This window comes from Jaculus jaculus, chromosome 10 (assembly GCF_020740685.1).
Source record: "Jaculus jaculus isolate mJacJac1 chromosome 10, mJacJac1.mat.Y.cur, whole genome shotgun sequence".
NCBI lineage: Eukaryota > Metazoa > Chordata > Mammalia > Rodentia > Dipodidae > Jaculus > Jaculus jaculus.
This window is the reverse complement of record NC_059111.1, coordinates 68,743,673-68,749,672: the sequence shown is the minus strand read 5'-3', so window position 1 is coordinate 68,749,672 and position 6,000 is coordinate 68,743,673. Positions and strand designations below refer to the sequence as shown.

General features: G+C 48.2%; 1 protein-coding gene across 7 annotated transcripts in view; it reads left to right on the top strand.

Moving 5' to 3' along the window:
- The first annotated feature begins 995 nt into the window (after positions 1–995).
- Positions 996–6,000, top strand: part of Ica1 (islet cell autoantigen 1) — a 147,710-nt gene continuing 142,705 nt past the window's right edge. Inside the window, exon 1 of one of the 7 annotated variants that reach the window (XM_045160687.1) lies at positions 996–1,144. The gene's annotated coding sequence lies outside the window, so the exon portion shown is untranslated. Of the gene's footprint in view, positions 1,145–1,350; positions 1,482–6,000 lie in introns of those variants that run through there. The other 6 variants (XM_045160682.1, XM_045160686.1, XM_045160684.1 and 3 more) reach the window with 6 other exon arrangements.

Genomic DNA, 6,000 nt, shown 5'->3' with positions numbered 1-6,000 from the left:
TTCTGGGAGGATTTATTCCTTTCCCAGTGGCTCAGTTAATTAACATTCAGCCTTTTACTGAGTACCTCCAATGTTGGAAGTAGTGTAACATGGTGTAGTGTTTACAGTAATAACCTCAATGTTTTAATTTAGTTTGTGGATCTGGGGATCAAACTCAAGGCCTTTATAATGCTTAGTAAGTGTCCTAAGTCTGAGCTACATCCACCATGCTAATAAACTTTTTTAAAACACCCCTAGGACCTGCTTGCGAGCACTGACTCATATCCTCAGCCCCACTTAGTCCTTCTTGTGGCCCTCTGGGCAGTACCTTCACCTGTAAGATAAAGGTAGCTTTATTACCTATAACACTAGGTTACTATAGGGATTAAATGTAAAACATACAACATACAGTTGTTCCCTAGGGAGCACCCCATGCATGTTAGCTGTGGATTCTGATTTGTCTTCCTCATTATTCACAAAGATCATTCCATCCTGCTGAATTGTTTCAAGCAGGAACCATTCAATGACTTTATAGACATGTAATATAACCGGGGAATGGACGCAGGTTTATTTCAACAAAGATATGAGGAAACACCTGGCCCGATACTTCTGTACACCAGAAACCAAGGTTTGGCTCCTTCCTGTTCGTAAAAGGTAAAGAGTAGATGAACTGCCGTGTCATAAACAAATATTAAAAATTACAGGTATGATGCTGTGTCACAAACAAGTATACAAGATACAGGTCTGATACTTTTATGTTATGGAAAACAGCTATTTTTAAGTATATTTTAATACATTACTCAGTTGTTTCTTCCCCCCAACCTTGAGCTCACACACGGTGTCAAAAGGCAGACCTCTAACTTTTTTCTTTTTTTGGTCCTGTGCTTTTGAAATTGTCCTGTTAGTTAAGGGAACCCAAATTCACCCTGTCAGGAAGCAGCAGCAAGAACCGCACACTGTAGGGCTGGGCTGGCCACCTGTAGCCAGGTCATTGTGACGCAAATGCTAGGGACACGTGGAACTCCGGCCGGAGAGCTGGGGCGGGGTCATCTTGGGCGGCAGGTCTGAACTGGGGACATCCCAAGAAATGGGGGGTCACAGAAAGAACCCAGGCAGCAGAGCGAGGGACACTCAATCCCTCGGTCCTCAATCTGCCCCAAACAAGGTGAGACCATCGCCCCCACCCTACAAGGATCCCGGGGTCCTGATGTCCGGGGTGGCCTCTCGCTGTCCCCGGGAGGGAGAGGAGGGGACGCGGCGGCGCTGGTTTGGCGGGGGGGGGGGGGGACGCCCGCCCCCGGGGCGTCGCGCTGCGGCGCGCGGGCTCCGCGCCGCGATTCCGGCTGGCGGCGGCCGCTGCAGGAAGGGCCGGCTCCCGCGCTCCCCCGCCCCTTCCCTCGCCTGCAGCTGACGCTGACGTCGGCCGGAGGAGCCGGAGGGACGCTCCGAGCAACCGACCGACCGACCGCGGCCGGGAGGCTCCTGGGGCCCGGTGCTCCGAGGTACCTGCCCTCCGGGGCTGGGGCGGGGGCGCGCCGGGCCGGCTGCATGGTGCAGCGGGAAGACACCCGGGCCGCGGGGTCGGTCGTGGTGCCCACCCAGGATGCCTCGTCTGCCCGCGGCGGGCAGCAGGTGACAGGCGGGTCGCTTCCTAGGGCCGTCCCTGGTCTGGATGCGGGAAGCGCACCAGCCCTTTCCCCTCCCCCAGCCCTCCCTCGGGCCTGGCCGAGCTGGAGGATGCGCGCGCCTGGAGAGCGAGCGTCAGCCCCGGGGATGGGAGGGAGGGAGGGGGAGGGCGGCCGCAGCCCGGCAGGGAGCACCTGCCTCCACACCCACGCGAGCCCGCCTCCCCCACCCGCCGCGGGCCTAGCACCCCCAGAACCCTTGTGTCTGGGCACTGGCTTCTAGGGATGACTTAGGGACAAGTGCACGTGCCACGGTGCGCGGCGTTTGCCTTTTCTCTTCGCTCGGTTGCCAGCCATACGAGCAGATGGGCACCGGTCTAGAATAGCTAGTGCCGGGAGGCCTGACCCCGTCCCCGTGGGTGGCGAGGTAAGCAAACTGGCCACGTTCTGCAAACCCTGGCACAGCCCTGGTTTCTTTGGGTGCTGAGCCGCTGACTCCGCCTTTCCTGCCCCGCGGCAGTTACTGCTCCTGCTTCCTCTGGAAACGAACATCCTGTTGTTATGTCTATCTTTCCCTCATGTGGCCCCGTTAACCTCGACACTGTCCTTTTACTTGCCCTGCACCGAAGCTTCTCAACTTATCTTTTGGGTTCTCTAAAGTCCCGCGCTCATAGGTTGGCACTGCCCGTAGGAAGAGAATTAAGGTTTAAAAAGAGAATCATGGTCCATGTTTTTAGATAGTATTGAAAAATATCAGCACAGTAAAGGGGTTTGTTCATCCATTTGGCTGGCAGCCTTGGTACCTGAGAGCTGGTAACTAAAAATGACCAGGGTCTGGGGAAAAAAATACATCACCATGTGTTTGATATGAGTATGACAGCGAATGGAGGAAGAAGGACGCATGTGGCATTCATTGGTCATTATGGTCCTACAAACGATCACACATTGCAAGCATCTTCATGTTTGTGTATGTCAGCAAAGTGTCTGCAGAAAATTCTCCAACTAGTTTCCATGGCGCTCTGGTTTACATCTGACCAGGAGCAGTGTTTCTGGAGTTGGGGAGGGGTGAAGTAGGAAATGCTTATTAAATTCAGGCTCCAGACTCGGTTTCTTGCCTTCTGTTTAATACACACACACACACACACACACATCTTATTTATTCATTTATTCGGTTTTTCGAGGTGTTGTCTCACTCTGGCCCAGGCTGACCTGGAATTCGCTATGTATGTAGACGCCCAGTGGCCTCGCACTCACAGCAGTCCTAGCTCTTCTGCCTCCCCAGCGCTCTAGCGCTGTGATTAAAGGCGTGTGCCACCACACTGGGCTTTTACAAACACAGTTTTAAAATTGTTTCTTAGTGAGTGTTCAAAGGAAAGATTTTCTTTTTGGGTTTTCGTTTTAAAAACTCTTTGTAGAGAATACACTACCATAGGGGTAAAATGAGTTTAGACATTTTTTTTTTTAATTGCAAGAGATGTTACTTGCTAGTTGTGATTTTTTTATTGCTTAGGTAAGTAGCTCCACATGTTATTAAAGATAACCCTTTACAAAACATGGTGGTTAAATTATAGAGAGGTACTTATAATAGTAGAGAAACCAGAGGCTAAATAATTGAACTAGGGTCCTCCATCCAAAAAGCATGGAGTGGGAAGACACTGGCTAGTAATTGCTTGGGTGTTGTATATTACAGCCATTTTCTCTCCATTTTGTACACTTGAGGGCCATCTGACTGCTTCTGTGAGCATCTTTATTGCTTTGTGTGTATGTAAATTTATGAAAAGTACGCATAGTTTCATTATATAGTAGAAAGTTCTCAGTGTGGCTGCATTTTCAAAGTATTTGATGAAACAGGTACATTTTTTTCAGGTATAAGCAGCTTCCTGGGAGGTGAGCAGGTGCCACAGAGCAAAGCTATGTTAAGCATGCACTCTGAGGTTACAGAAACCTCCCATAGGAGAGGGTGGGGTGCTGATAGGCCACCAGAGTCAGGAACATGCTTTTTCTTCATAGGTTGAGCCTGACAGCTGGAAACCTAAGGGTAAATGGGATGTGGTAAGGCCACCGGTCACTATAGAGGGGACCTATGGTCAAAGATGCTTTTTGCATATAACAAGCTAGGTGTTCATCATCAGGCTACTGAAATCACTGTGCCCTTGTCTATAGAACAGGAAAACTCTTGTTAGGGACTAGCTATTACACATGCGCACACATACACTCACACATACACACTCCTGATGAATACGAGTGAGGAAGTAGCAATGACTTATTCTTTCACATGATAAACATATGTGCTCTACATATCAGAAAAAAAAATGAGAGGGGGGCAGATAGAGACGGGGGGGGGGGTAGTAGGTGGGGGCGGGTAGATGGGCATACCAGAGCCTTTAGCTGCTGCATATGAACTCCAGATGCATGCGCCACCTTGTGGATGTAACTTACATGGGTCCTTGGGAATCGAACCTGAGTCCTTTGGCTTTGCAGACAAGCACCTTAACTGCTTAGCCATCTCTTCAGCCTCTAAGCTTTTCATTTTCCATTTACAAACTAGACTGGTCACCTCTTGATCATATTCTACAGTGAAATCATGGTGTTAAGTGTTTCACAAATGTAAACTGCTCAGTAAGTAGCAGCCCACAGGTCCAACCCTTTGTCCAGTATATTTTACTATATTATTACTGTGTTTTCAGGTACTGTGTTTGGTACCAGGATGGCAAAGATGAACTTGAGAGCCCCTGTACAGATGGAAGTAGCTGTTGCAGGAAGCGGGGGGTAATTCTCAATTAATTGAAACATCAATTGGAAATTATTTAATTGGAAAGGGCAAGAATGGGAGATCCCTCAGGACAGGGGACAGAGCACATGTATTGGCTGAAGGAGGCCTTCCTATGGGAGTTAGCACTAGAAATTCTAGAACTGTTAAGTTGTAGATTGGACAGAGGAAGGAAAGGCTCTCCAAGTGACAGCATCTACCCAAGGAAATTCTAGCTTTCTGAAATGACCTGAAAGAATAGTTCAGTGTGAGATGTAGTAAAATTCTGGAGGAACGGAATCTTGTAATTTTTTTTCTAAAAAGCCCAGAATTTCTCTAGTGGCAAGAGAGAGCAATTTGAGTTGTAGAACAAGCAGCATGATTAAATTTGCATTTTGTAGTAATAGTTCAAAAGCTAGTGTAAAAGATTGGAGTGGGAAGACACAGGACAGTGCTGCCTTGGAAGGCTTAGGATGAGCTAGTGAAGGCAAGAGGGAAGATGTACTCAAGGAAGGAGAGTGGAGAGAACAGAGAGGAAGAGTTCAGAGGTAAATCAGTTCCTCAACTTTAGACTTGGTGTTGGGAGGTAGTGTAGAGACTGCTTGGAAGAGGGAAGTCACTTGGTTTTAGATGTGGTGGATTTGAAGAGCTTATGGACCAGCCATGTGAAGACTCCACTTAAGAGGGCTAAGATAGCTTTGTGATAAAGAGCTCACCTTGCACACATAAGACCCTGGGTTTGATCTACAGTATTCCAAAGGAGAAAAAAAGGAAAGTTGGACATGGCTCAGGGAAATTTTGCGGAAGAGGGGGCGGAAAGAATGTCAGAGCCACATGTTGGGTCAGGATATGCAGAGACATTTATTGCACCAATAACTGTGGGCTAACTCCACAAGGCATGACCCTTATACCTCCACAAGGAGGGGCCAATGGGGAGGGGGTAGGTCATGGATGAGCCTAATAATGGTACCAAACTGCCTGTATTTGCTAAATAGAAAACTAATTTAAAAAAAAAAAAGGAAAGTTGGAGAGATGGTTCTGTGGATAAAGCACTTGCCACAAAAGCACAAGTACCTGAGTTCAAGAGTACTGAGTGCCAGAACCCATGCAATCCAGAAGCCATAGCATCTGTAACCCCAGCATCCTAGGGTGAAAAGGGTGGCAGAGATGGGAGACTCTTAGAAACTTACAGGCCAGCTGGCCTGGTGAAAGCAGCAATGAACAACAAAAAAGTTGGAAGATGTGGGTGGAAGTGTAGAAGGTGCATGAAATCACCAGTTGATTCTTACAGATCACTGATGTTTGAGATCTGAGCACTATATTAGGATTAGGGTTCTCTAGAGGGACAGAACCAAATAGGATGAATATATATTACAAATTGGATTTATTACGGTAGCTTATGCAATACAGGCTTGGGTAGCCCAACATTGGCTAGGTGCGCACTGGCAAGGCTGAGAACTGTTGGCTGCTCAGCAGCATCAGTAACAGAATGGACACACCCACCAGCAGTGTGGGCAGCACTATCTTCTCTTTATGTCTTGACTGCTGACAAAAGGGCTGCCCACTCTGGGAGAAGGTCTCCTATCAGTCTTTCTGGAAATGCCACCACAGACCTTCGCAGAAACATAACTCTTAGCTCATTTCAGA